The 13,899-nt window shown below is 35.2% G+C and overlaps 1 non-coding gene across 1 annotated transcript; it reads right to left on the bottom strand.

Moving 5' to 3' along the window:
• Positions 1-3,252: 3,252 nt before the first annotated feature.
• On the bottom strand, positions 3,253-3,415 carry LOC134996428 (U1 spliceosomal RNA). Its single transcript, XR_010199125.1, has one exon. It is a non-coding gene; the product is annotated as a U1 spliceosomal RNA (small nuclear RNA).
• Positions 3,416-13,899: the final 10,484 nt, after the last annotated feature.

Consider the following 13,899-nt stretch of genomic DNA (forward strand, 5'->3'; position numbering starts at 1 on the left):
ATACCCCTTTTCTCTTTTCATAAGCAGACGAGGTTTGAAGCCAACTTTGACCCACTGCTTGGATGACATCACTTGCTGCCTTTCCAATGAAGCAAGTTTAATTTAATAATAGGTGAAAAACCATCCCTACAAAGGTGTTAATCAGATACTTGGCTTTGTGGACACTTTTCAGAGCACAAATTTGTTAGCATAAAAATAAAGCCAGAAAATGAAGAGCTGTTTAATCACTCAATTGGATTTTTCTGCCAGCATATTTCTTTTTCTCTGCAACCCACTGCTAAATTGTGCTTCGTGGCTGTTTTTTTTATAAAATCACTTAATCAAATCTAACTCTGATTACATCAGAGAAGGCCAGGTACCCTACACCATAAGAGGTGGTTTGAAATTTTTACTTGTCTACTTAAAGATCACCAAAATCTGATAACGAGGTCAATTACGTCCCTAGGTGGGATTGAACCACCAACCTTTTGGTTAACAACTGAACACGCTAACTGTTTGCGCCTCAGAGACACTTTGCAAAAGTACATACTGACAAAGGTTAATAAGCATTCATCTAGAACGTTTCCTAGAAAAACTTTAAAAAGTCAATAATCTGGAGAGTTTTTGTAAGATGTTCCTTCCATCAACCAATGAAGAAACACATTGGTACTTTCCCATGATGAGTGAGTGCTTCAGGATCTCTTGCACTTACATGTGCAGCAAAGGACTACAATGGAAGCATGCTGGGCCTATAACCCAGAGGTAGGCAGATTGCAACTGTCCTCTGCTATATGCATTTTTTTTGTTAATTAAAGTAATCCAAAACTGGGATTGATATTTTGGCTCTTTTATTTTTACTTAAAGTACAATAACTTTTACTGTTTTAATTTGTTTTAATAGTATATTGACAGTATTGTTTTCTTTCAAAAATCCACTTAATTTTCTTTACCCTATTATTAAAATGGTAATTGACAAAAACAAACTACATTGTCACCAGAAGAGCAATACAAAATGTACAAGTGATATATTAAAATCATCTTTTCAGCTTGAATTTCAATGATGCATTGAGGTAACGATTTTGTGAGAAACATCTTCACCCTTAAATAAAGATTTTCTTAATTCCCTACCTGTGTGCTAATTAGATATCACCTTGTTTTCACATTAAACAGACTTTCACATGAGAAAGCAGCAAGGATGCAGTGGCGTTAATGTTTCCTGGTGTCAACCTGTATTATTTCAGTAGACATTGAAATGAGGATGCATCTTGCTGCCTTTCCAATGAAGCAAGTTTAATTTAGTAATAGGTTAAAAACCATCCCTACAAAGGTGTTAATCAGAGACTTGGCTTTGTGGACACTTTTCAGAGAACAAATTTGTTAGCATAAAAATAAAGCCAGAAAATGAAGAGCTGTTTAATCACTCAATTGGATTTTTCTGCCAGCATTTTTCTTTTTCTCTGCAACCCACTGCTAAATTGTGCTTCCTAGCTGTTTTTTTTATAAAATCACTTAATCAAATCTAACTCTGATTACATCAGAGAAGGCCAGGTACCCTACACCATAAGAGGGGGTTTGAAATTTTGACTTGTCTACTTAAAGATCACCGAAATCTGATAACAAGGTCAATTACGTCCCTGGGTGGGATTGAACCACCAACCTTTTGGTTAATAGCCTTATACACTAACTGATTGCGCCACAGCGACACTTTTCAAAAGTACATACTGACAAAGGCTAATAAGCATTCATCTAGAACGTTTCCTAGAAACATTTTAAAAAGTCAATAATGTGGAGAGTTTTTGTAAGATGTTTCTTCCATCAACCAATGAAGAAACACATTGGTACTTTCCTATGATGAGTGAGTGCTTCAGGATCTCTTGCACTTACATGTGCAGCAGAGTACTGTAATGGAAGCATGCTGGGTCCATAACCCAGAGGTAGGCAGATTGAAACTATCCTCTGCTATATGCATTGTTTTTATTAATTAAAGTAATCCAAAACTGGGATTGATATTTTTGCTCTTTTATTTTTACTTAAAGTACAATAACTTTTACCATTTTAATTTGTTTTAATAGTATATTGACAGTATTGTTTTCTTTCAAAAATCCAATTAATTTTCTTTACCCGATTATTAAAATGGTAATTGACAAAAACAATCTACATTGTCACCAGAAGAGCAGTACAAAATGTACAAGTGATATATTAAAATCATCTTTCCAGCTTGAATTTCAATGATGCCTTGGTGCAACAATTTTGTGAGAAACATCTTCACCCATAAAGAAAGATTTTCTTAATTCCTTACCTGTGTGCTGATTAGATATCACCTTGTTTTCACATTAAACAGACTTCCCCATGAGGAAGCAGCAAGGATGCAGTGACGTTTATGTTTCCTGGTGTCAACCTGTATTATTTCAGTAGACATTGAAATGAGGATGCATCTTGCTGCCTTTCCAATGAAGCAAGTTTAATTCAGTAATAGGTGAAAAACCATTCCTACAAAGGTGTTAATCAGAGACTTGGCTTTGTGGACACTTTTCAGAGAGCAAATTTGTTAGCATAAACATAAAATCAGAAAATGAAGAGCTGTTTAATCACTCAATTGGACTTTTCTGCCAGCATAATTTTTTTTCTCTGCAACCCACTGCTAAATTGTGCTTCCTAGCTGTTTTTTATAAAATCACTTAATCAAATCTAATTCTGATTACATCAGAGAAGGCCGGGTACCCTACACCATAAGAGGGGGTTTGAAATTTTGACTTGTCTACTTAAAGATCACCAAAATCTGATAACAAGGTCTATTACGTCCCTGGGTGGGATTGAATCACCAACCTTTAGGTTAATAGCCATACACACTAACTGATTGCGCCACAGCGACACTTTGCAAAAGTACATACTGACAAAGGCTAATAAGCATTCATCTAGAACGTTTCCTAGAAAAACTTTAAAAAGTCAATAATCTGGAGAATTTTTGTAAGAAACACATTGGTACATTCCCATGATGAGTGAGTGCTTCAGGATCTCTTGCACTTACATGGGCTATTAACCAAAAGGTTCCCACCCAGTGATGTAATTGACCTTGTGATCAGATTTTGGTGATCTTTAAGTAGACAAGTCAAAATTTCAAACCCCCTCTTATGGTGTAGGGTACCTGGCCTTCTCTGACGTAATCAGAGTTAGATTTAATTAAGGTGCACAAGGGAATAGAAGGGAGCGGTTTAAGAAAAGAGAAGTGGAAACAGACAGCAAACTAGGCTGGAGAGAGACCTGAGACAAAGAGATCTGAATTATACGAGAGCCGACCAGGGGAAACACAAATTATGCAGTCAAGTTTCCCACATTTGGGGAAATCGCAGGAGCAGCACACCCAGAGTGCAATGGGTGAGCCTTTCCCTGGGAGAAGCACCTTCCTGATCATAGTATCTCACCTGGCAGGTAAGTAGGAGTTGGGCTAGTGCTGGGGAGGGTCGCTGCTCGGGTACCCCCCTGTCAAGTGAAGGAGATCCAACTGAGGCAGCACAAGGGAACTCTCGAAAGAAGAACAAGGCTAGAGGAAGATCTGAGACAAAGAAATCTGACTTTTACCAGAGCTGACCAGAGGAAAGCACAAACACAGTACCCCACTACCACCAGGAAACATTAACGCCACTGCATCCTTGCTGCTTTCTCATGTGGAAGTCTATTTAATGTGAAAACAAGGTGATATCTAATTAGCACACAGAAAATAAAATTAAGTGAATTTTTGAAAGAAAACAATACTGTCAATATACTATTAAAACAAATTAAAATGGTAAAAGTTATTGTACTTTAAGTAAAAATAAAAGAGCAAAAATATCAATCCCAGTTTTGGATTACTTTAATTAACAAAAAAAATGCATATAGCAGAGGATAGTTTCAATCTTTCTACCTCTGGGTTATGGGCCCAGCATGCTTCCATTGCAGTACTCTGCTGCACATGTAAGTGCAAGAGATCCTGAAGCACTCACTCATCATGGGAAAGTACCAATGTGTTTCTTCATTGGTTGATGGCAGAAACATCTTACAAAAACACTCCAGATTATTGACTTTTTAAAGTTTTTCTAGGAAACGTTCTAGATGATTGTTTATTAGCCTTTGTCAGTATGTAATTTTGCAAAGTGTCGCTGTGGCGCAATCAGTTAGTGTGTATGGCTATTAACCAAAAGGTTGGTGGTTCAATCCCACCCAGGGATGTAATTGACTTTGTTATCAGATTTTGGTGATCTTTAAGTAGACAAGTCAAAATTTCAAACCCCCTGTTATGGTGTTAGGTATTTAGACTTCTCTGATGTAATCAGAGTTAGATTTGATTCAGTGATTTTATAAAAACAGCTAGGAAGCACAATTTAGCAGTGGGTTGCAGAGAAAAAGAAATATGCTGGCAAAAAAATCCAATTGAGTGATTAAACAGCTCTTGGATGGTTTTTCACCTATTACTAAATTAAACTTGCTTCATTGGAAAGGCAGCAAGATGCATCCTCATTTCAATATCTACTGAAATAATACAGGTTGACACCAGGAAACATTAACGCCACTGCATCCTTGCTGCTTTCTCATGTGGAAGTCTGTTTAATGTGAAAACAAGGTGATATCTAATTAGCACACAGGTAAGGAATTAAGAAAATCTTTATTAAAGGGTGAAGATGTTTCTCACAAAATCGTTGCCCCAATGCATCATTGAAATTCAAGCTGGAAAGATGATTTTAATATATCACTTGTACATTTTGTATTGCTCTTCTGGTGACAATGTAGTTTGTTTTTGTCAATTACCATTTTAATAATCGGGTAAAGAAAATTAATTGGATTTTTGAAAGAAAACAATACTGTCAATATACTATTAAAACAAATTAAAATGGTAAAAGTTATTGTACTTTAAGTAAAAATAAAAGAGCAAAAATATCAATCCCAGTTTTGGATTACTTTAATTAACAAAAAAAAATGCATATAGCAGAGGATAGTTTCAATCTGCCTACCTCTGGGTTATGGACCCAGCATGCTTCCATTACAGTACTCTGCTGCACATGTAAGTGCAAGAGGTCCTGAAGCACTCACTTATCATGGGAAAGTTCCAATGTGTTTCTTCATTGGTTGATGGAAGAAACATCTTACAAAAACTCTCCACTTTATTGACTTTTTAAAATGTTTCTAGGAAACGTTCTAGATGAATGCTTATTAGCATTTGTCAGTATGTACTTTTGCAAAGTGTCGCTGTGGCGCAATCAGTCTGTGTGTATGGTTATTAACCAAAAGGTTGGTGGTTCAATCCCACCCAGGGACGTAATTGACCTTGTTATCAGATTTTGGTGATCTTTAAGTAGACAAGTCAAAATTTCAAACCCCCTGTTATGGTGTAGGGTACCTGGCCTTCTCTGATGTAATCAGAGTTAGATTTGATTCAGTGATTTTATAAAAACAGCTAGGAAGCACAATTTAGCAGTGAGTTGCAGAGAAAAAGAAATATGCTGGCAAAAAAATCCAATTGAGTGATTAAACAGCTCTTCATTTTCTGGCTTTATTTTTATGCTAACAAATTTGTTCTCTGAAAAGTGTCCACAAAGCCAAGTCTCTGATTAACACCTTTGTAGGGATGGTTTTTCACCTATTACTAAATTAAACTTGCTTCATTGGAAAGGCAGCAAGATGCATCCTCATTTCAATGTCTACTGAAATAATACAGGTTGACACCAGGAAACATTAACGCCACTGCATCCTTGCTGCTTTCGCATGTGGAAGTCTGTTTAATGTGAAAACAAGGTGATATCTAATTAGCACACAGGTAAGGAATTAAGAAAATCTTTATTTAAGGGTGAAGATGTTTCTCACAAAATCGTTGCCCCAATGCATCATTGAAATTCAAGCTGGAAAGATGATTTTAATATATCACTTGTACATTTTGTATTGCTCTTCTGGTGACAATGTAGTTTGTTTTTGTCAATTACCATTATAAAAATAGGGTAAAGAAAATTAAGTGGATTTTTGAAAGAAAACAATACTGTCAATATACTATTAAAACAAATTAAAATGGTAAAAGTTATTGTACTTTAAAGTAAAAATAAAAGAGCAAAAATATCAATCCCAGTTTTGGATTACTTTAATTAACAATAAAAAATGCATATAGCAGAGGATAGTTTCAATCTGCCTACCTCTGGGTTATGGGCCCAGCATGTTTCCAATGCAGTACTCTGCTGCACATGTAAGTGCAAGAGATCCTGAAGCACTCACTCATCATGGGAAAGTACCAATGTGTTTCTTCGTTGGTTGATGGAAGAAACATCTTACAAAAACTCTCCAGATTATTGACTTTTTAAAGTTTTTCTAGGAAACGTTCTAGATGAATGCTTATTAGCCTTTGTCAGTATGTAAGTTTGCAAAGTGTCTCTGTGGCGCAATCGGTTAGTGTGTTTGGTTATTAATCAAAGGGTTGGTGGTTCAATCCCACCCAGGGATGTAATTGACCTTGTTATCAGATTTTGGTGATCTTTAAGTAGACTAGTCAAAATTTCAAACCCCCTCTTATGGTGTAGGGTACCTGGCCTTCTCTGATGTAATCAGAGTTAGATTTGATTAAGTGATTTTATAAAAAAACAGCTAGGAAGCACAATTTAGCAGTGGGTTGCAGAGAAAAAGAAATATGCTGGCAGAAAAATCCAATTGAGTGATTAAACTGCTCTTCATTTTCTGGCTTTATTTTTATGCTAACTAATTTGTTCTCTGAAAAGTGTCCACAAAGCCAAGTGTCTGATTAACATCTTTGTAGGGATGGTTTTTCACCTATTACTAAATTAAACTTGCTTCATTGGAAAGGCAGCAAGATGCATCCTCATTTCAATATCTACGGAAATAATACAGGTTGACACCAGGAAACATTAACGCCACTGCATCTTTGCTGTTTTCTCATGTGGAAGTCTGTTTAATGTGAAAACAAGGTGATATCTAATTAGCACACAGGTAAGGAATTAAGAAAATCTTTATTTAAGGGTGAAGATGTTTCTCACAAAATCGTTGCCCCAATGCATCATTGAAATTCAAGCTGGAAAGATGATTTTAATATATCACTTGTACATTTTGTATTGCTCTTCTGGTGACAATGTAGTTTGTTTTTGTCAATTACCATTTTAATAATCGGGTAAAGAAAATTAATTGGATTTTTGAAAGAAAACAATACTGTCAATATACTATTAAAACAAATTAAAATGGTAAAAGTTATTGTACTTTAAGTAAAAATAAAAGAGCACAAATATCAATCCCAGTTTTGGATTACTTTAATTAACAAAAAAAATGCATATAGCAGAGGATAGTTTCAATCTGCCTACCTCTGGGTTATGGACCCAGCATGCTTCCATTACAGTACTCTGCTGCACATGTAAGTGCAAGAGATCCTGAAGCACTCACTCATCATGGGAAAGTACCAATGTGTTTCTTCATTGGTTGATGGAAGAAACATCTTACAAAAACTCTCCAGATTATTGACTATTTAAAGTTTTTATAGGAAACGTTCTAGATGAATGCTTATTAGCCTTTGTCAGTAAGTACTTTTGCAAAGTGTCGCTGTGGCTCAATCAGTTAGTGTGTATGGCTATTAACCAAAAGGTTGGTGGTTCAACCCCACCCAGGGACATAATTGACCTTGTTATCAGATTTTGTTGATCTTTAAGTAGACAAGTCAAAATTTCGAAAACCCCTGTTATGGTGTAGGGTACCTGGCCTTCTCTGATGTAATCAGAGTTAGATTTGATTCAGTGATTTTATAAAAACAGCTAGGAAGCACAATTTAGCAGTGGGTTGCAGAGAAAAAGAAATATGCTGGCAAAAAAATCCAATTGAGTGATTAAACAGCTCTTCATTTTCTGGCTTTATTTTTATGCTAACAAATTTGTTCTCTGAAAAGTGTCCACAAAGCCAAGTATCTGATTAACATCTTTGTAGGGATGGTTTTTCACCTATTACTAAATTAAACTTGCTTCATTGGAAAGGCAGCAAGATGCATCCTCATTTCAATATCTACTGAAATAATACAGGTTGACACCAGGAAACATTAACGCCACTGCATCCTTGCTGCTTTCTCATGTGGAAGTCTGTTTAATGTGAAAACAAGGTGATATCTAATTAGCACACAGGTAAGGAATTAAGAAAATCTTTATTTAAGGGTGAAGATTTTTCTCACAAAATCGTTGCCCCAATGCATCATTGAAATTCAAGCTGGAAAGATGATTTTAATATATCACTTGTACATTTTGTATTGCTCTTCTGGTGACAATGTAGTTTGCTTTTGTCAATTACCATTTTAATAATCGGGTAAAGAAAATTAATTGGATTTTTGAAAGAAAACAATACTGTCAATATACTATTAAAACAAATTAAAATGGTAAAAGTTATTGTACTTTAAGTAAAAATAAAAGAGCAAAAATATCAATCCCAGTTTTGGATTACTTTAATTAACAAAAAAAATGCATATAGCAGAGGATAGTTTCAATCTGCCTACCTCTGGGTTATGGACCCAGCATGCTTCCATTACAGTACTCTGCTGCACATGTAAGTGCAAGAGATCCTGAAGCACTCACTCATCATGGGAAAGTACCAATGTGTTTCTTCATTGGTTGATGGAAGAAACATCTTACAAAAACTCTCCACATTATTGACTTTTTAAAATGTTTCTAGAAATCGTTCTAGATGAATGCGTATTAGTCTTTGTCAGTAAGTACTTTTGCAAAGTGTCGCTGTGGCGCAATCAGTTAGTGTGTGAGGCTATTAACCAAAAGGTTGGTGGTTCAATCCCACCCAGGGACTTAATTGACCTTGTTATCAGATTTTGGTGATCTTTAAGTAGACAAGTCAAAATTTCAAACCCCCTGTTATGGTGTAGGGTACCTGGCCTTCTCTGATGTAATCAGAGTTAGATTTGATTTAGTGATTTTATAAAAACAGCTAGGAAGCACAATTTAGCAGTGAGTTGCAGAGAAAAAGAAATATGCTGGCAAAAAAAATCCAATTGAGTGATTAAACAGCTCTTCATTTTCTGGCTTTATTTTTATGCTAACAAATTTGTTCTCTGAAAAGTGTCCACAAAGCCAAGTCTCTGATTAACATCTTTGTAGGGATGGTTTTTCACCTATTACTAAATTAAACTTGCTTCATTGGAAAGGCAGCAAGATGCATCCTCATTTCAATGTCTACTGAAATAATACAGGTTGACACCAGGAAACATTAACGCCACTGCATCCTTGCTGCTTTCGCATGTGGAAGTCTGTTTAATGTGAAAACAAGGTGATATCTAATTAGCACACAGGTAAGGAATTAAGAAAATCTTTATTTAAGGGTGAAGGTGTTTCTCACAAAATCGTTGCCCCAATGCATCATTGAAATTCAAGCTGGAAAGATGATTTTAATATATCACTTGTACATTTTGTATTGCTCTTCTGGTGACAATGTAGTTTGTTTTTGTCAATTACCATTATAATAATAGGGTAAAGAAAATTAAGTGGATTTTTGAAAGAAAACAATACTGTCAATATACTATTAAAACAAATTAAAATGGTAAAAGTTATTGTACTTTAAGTAAAAATAAAAGAGCAAAAATATCAATCCCAGTTTTGGATTACTTTAATTAACAATAAAAAATGCATATAGCAGAGGATAGTTTCAATCTGCCTACCTCTGGGTTATGGGCCCAGCATGTTTCCAACGCAGTACTCTGCTGAACATGTAAGTGCAAGAGATCCTGAAGCACTCACTCATCATGGGAAAGTACCAATGTGTTTCTTCGTTGGTTGATGGAAGAAACATCTTACAAAAACTCTCCAGATTATTGACTTTTTAAAGTTTTTCTAGGAAACGTTCTAGATGAATGCTTATTAGCCTTTGTCAGTATGTAAGTTTGCAAAGTGTCTCTGTGGCGCAATCGGTTAGTGTGTTTGGTTATTAATCAAAGGGTTGGTGGTTCAATACCACCCAGGGATGTAATTGACCTTGTTATCAGATTTTGGTGATCTTTAAGTAGACAAGTCAAAATTTCAAACCCCCTCTTATGGTGTAGGGTACCTGGCCTTCTCTGATGTAATCAGAGTTAGATTTGATTAAGTGATTTTATAAAAAAACAGCTAGGAAGCACAATTTAGCAGTGGGTTGCAGAGAAAAAGAAATATGCTGGCAGAAAAATCCAATTGAGTGATTAAACAGCTCTTCATTTTCTGGCTTTATTTTTATGCTAACTAATTTGTTCTCTGAAAAGTGTCCACAAAGCCAAGTGTCTGATTAACATCTTTGTAGGGATGGTTTTTCACCTATTACTAAATTAAACTTGCTTCATTGGAAAGGCAGCAAGATGCATCCTCATTTCAATATCTACGGAAATAATACAGGTTGACACCAGGAAACATTAACGCCACTGCATCTTTGCTGTTTTCTCATGTGGAAGTCTGTTTAATGTGAAAACAAGGTGATATCTAATTAGCACACAGGTAAGGAATTAAGAAAATCTTTATTTAAGGGTGAAGATGTTTCTCACAAAATCGTTGCCCCAATGCATCATTGAAATTCAAGCTGGAAAGATGATTTTAATATATCACTTGTACATTTTGTATTGCTCTTCTGGTGACAATGTAGTTTGTTTTTGTCAATTACCATTATAATAATAGGGTAAAGAAAATTAAGTGGATTTTTGAAAGAAAACAATACTGTCAATATACTATTAAAACAAATTAAAATGGTAAAAGTTATTGTACTTTAAGTAAAAATAAAAGAGCAAAAATATCAATCCCAGTTTTGGATTACTTTAATTAACAATAAAAAATGCATATAGCAGAGGATAGTTTCATTCTGCCTACCTCTGGGTTATGGGCCCAGCATGTTTCCAATGCAGTACTCTGCTGCACATGTAAGTGCAAGAGATCCTGAAGCACTCACTCATCATGGGAAAGTACCAATGTGTTTCTTCGTTGGTTGATGGAAGAAACATCTTACAAAAACTCTCCAGATTATTGACTTTTTAAAGTTTTTCTAGGAAACATTCTAGATGAATGCTTATTAGCCTTTGTCAGTAAGTACTTTTGCAAAGTGTCGCTGTGGCGCAATCAGTTAGTGTGTACGGCTATTAACCAAAAGGTTGGTGGTTCAATCCCACCCAGGGACGTAATTGACCTTGTTATCAGATTTTGTTGATCTTTAAGTAGACAAGTCAAAATTTCGAAAACCCCTGTTATGGTGTAGGGTACCTGGCCTTCTCTGATGTAATCAGAGTTAGATTTGATTCAGTGATTTTATAAAAACAGCTAGGAAGCACAATTTAGCAGTGGGTTGCAGAGAAAAAGAAATATGCTGGCAAAAAAATCCAATTGAGTGATTAAACAGCTCTTCATTTTCTGGCTTTATTTTTATGCTAACAAATTTGTTCTCTGAAAAGTGTCCACAAAGCCAAGTATCTAATTAACATCTTTGTAGGGATGGTTTTTCACCTATTACTAAATTAAACTTGCTTCATTGGAAAGGCAGCAAGATGCATCCTCATTTCAATATCTACTGAAATAATACAGGTTGACACCAGGAAACATTAACGCCACTGCATCCTTGCTGCTTTCTCATGTGGAAGTCTGTTTAATGTGAAAACAAGGTGATATCTAATTAGCACACAGGTAAGGAATTAAGAAAATCTTTATTTAAGGGTGAAGATGTTTCTCACAAAATCGTTGCCCCAATGCATCATTGAAATTCAAGCTGGAAAGATGATTTTAATATATCACTTGTACATTTTGTATTGCTCTTCTGGTGACAATGTAGTTTGCTTTTGTCAATTACCATTTTAATAATCGGGTAAAGAAAATTAATTGGATTTTTGAAAGAAAACAATACTGTCAATATACTATTAAAACAAATTAAAATGGTAAAAGTTAATGTACTTTAAGTAAAAATAAAAGAGCAAAAATATCAATCCCAGTTTTGGATTACTTTAATTAACAAAAAAAAATGCATATAGCAGAGGATAGTTTCAATCTGCCTACCTCTGGGTTATGGACCCAGCATGCTTCCATTACAGTACTCTGCTGCACATGTAAGTGCAAGAGATCCTGAAGCACTCACTCATCATAGGAAAGTACCAATGTGTTTCTTCATTGGTTGATGGAAGAAACATCTTACAAAAACTCTCCACATTATTGACTTTTTAAAATGTTTCTAGGAAGCGTTCTAGATGAATGCTTATTAGCCTTTGTCAGTAAGTACTTTTGCAAAGTGTCACTGTGGCGCAATCAGTTAGTGTGTAAGGCTATTAACCAAAAGGTTGGTGGTTCAATCCCACCCAGGGACTTAATTGACCTTGTTATCAGATTTTGGTGATCTTTAAGTAGACAAGTCAAAATTTCAAACCCCCTGTTATGGTGTAGGGTACCTGGCCTTCTCTGATGTAGTTAGATTTGATTCAGTGATTTTATAAAAACAGCTAGGAAGCACAATTTAGCAGTGGGTTGCAGAGAAAAAGAAATATGCTGGCAGAAAAATCCAATTGAGTGATTAAACAGCTCTTCATTTTCTGGCTTTATTTTTATGCTAACTAATTTGTTCTCTGAAAAGTGTCCACAAAGCCAAGTATCTGATTAACATATTTGTAGGGATGGTTTTTCATCTATTACTAAATTAAACTTGCTTCATTGGAAAGGCAGCAAGATGCATCCTCATTTCAATATCTACTGAAATAGTACAGGTTGACACCAGGAAACATTAACGCCACTGCATCCTTGCTGCTTTCTCATGTGGAAGTCTGTTTAATGTGAAAACAAGGTGATATCTAATTAGCACACAGGTAAGGAATTAAGAAAATCTTTATTTAAGGGTGAAGATGTTTCTCACATAATCGTTGCCCCAATGCATCATTGAAATTCAAGCTGGAAAGATGATTTTAATGTATCACTTGTACATTTTGTATTGCTCTTCTGGTGACAATGTAGTTTGTTTTTGTCAATTACCATTTTAATAATCGGGTAAAGAAAATTAATTGGATTTTTTAAAGAAAACAATACTGTCAATATACTATTAAAACAAATTAAAATGGTAAAAGTTATTGTACTTTAAGTAAAAATAAAAGCTAAAATATCAATCCCAGTTTTGGATTACTTTTATGAACAAAAAAAATGCATATAGCAAAGGATAGTTTCAATCTGCCTACCTCTGGGTTATGGGCCCAGCATGCTTCCATTGCAGTACTCTGCTGCACATGTAAGTGCAAGAGATCCTGAAGCACTCACTCATCATGCGAAAGTACCAATGTGTTTCTTCGTTGGTTGCTGGAAGAAACATCTTACAAAAACTCTCCAGATTATTGACTTTTTAAAGTTTTTTTAGGAAACGTTCTAGATGAATGCTTATTAGTCTTTGTCAGTATGTACTTTTTGCAAAGTGTCTCTGTGGCGCAATTGGTTAGTGTGTTCAGCTATTAATCAAAAAGTTGGTGGTTCAATCCCACCCAGGGACATAATTGACCTTGTGATCAGATTTTGGTGATATTTAAGTAGACAAGTCAAAATTGCAAACCCCCTCTTATGGTGTAGGGTACCTGGCCTTCTCTGATGTAATCAGAGTTAGATTTGATTAAGTGATTTTATAAAAAAAACAGCTAGGAAGCACAATTTAGCAGTGGGTTGCAGAGAAAAAGAAAAATGCTGGCAGAAAAATCCAATTGAGTGATTAAACAGCTCTTCATTTTCTGGCTTTATTTTTATGATAACAAATTTGTTCTCTGAAAAGTGTCCACAAAGCCAAGTATCTGATTAACATTTTTGTAGGGATGGTTTTTCACCTATTACTAAATTAAACTTGCTTCATTGGAAAGGCAGCAAGATGCATCCTCATTTCAATATCTACGGAAATAATACAGGTTGACACCAGGAAACATTAACGCCACTGCATCTTTGCTGTTTTCTCA

The sequence above is a fragment of the Pseudophryne corroboree genome, unplaced genomic scaffold (genome assembly GCF_028390025.1).
Source record: "Pseudophryne corroboree isolate aPseCor3 unplaced genomic scaffold, aPseCor3.hap2 scaffold_142, whole genome shotgun sequence".
Lineage (NCBI taxonomy): Eukaryota > Metazoa > Chordata > Amphibia > Anura > Myobatrachidae > Pseudophryne > Pseudophryne corroboree.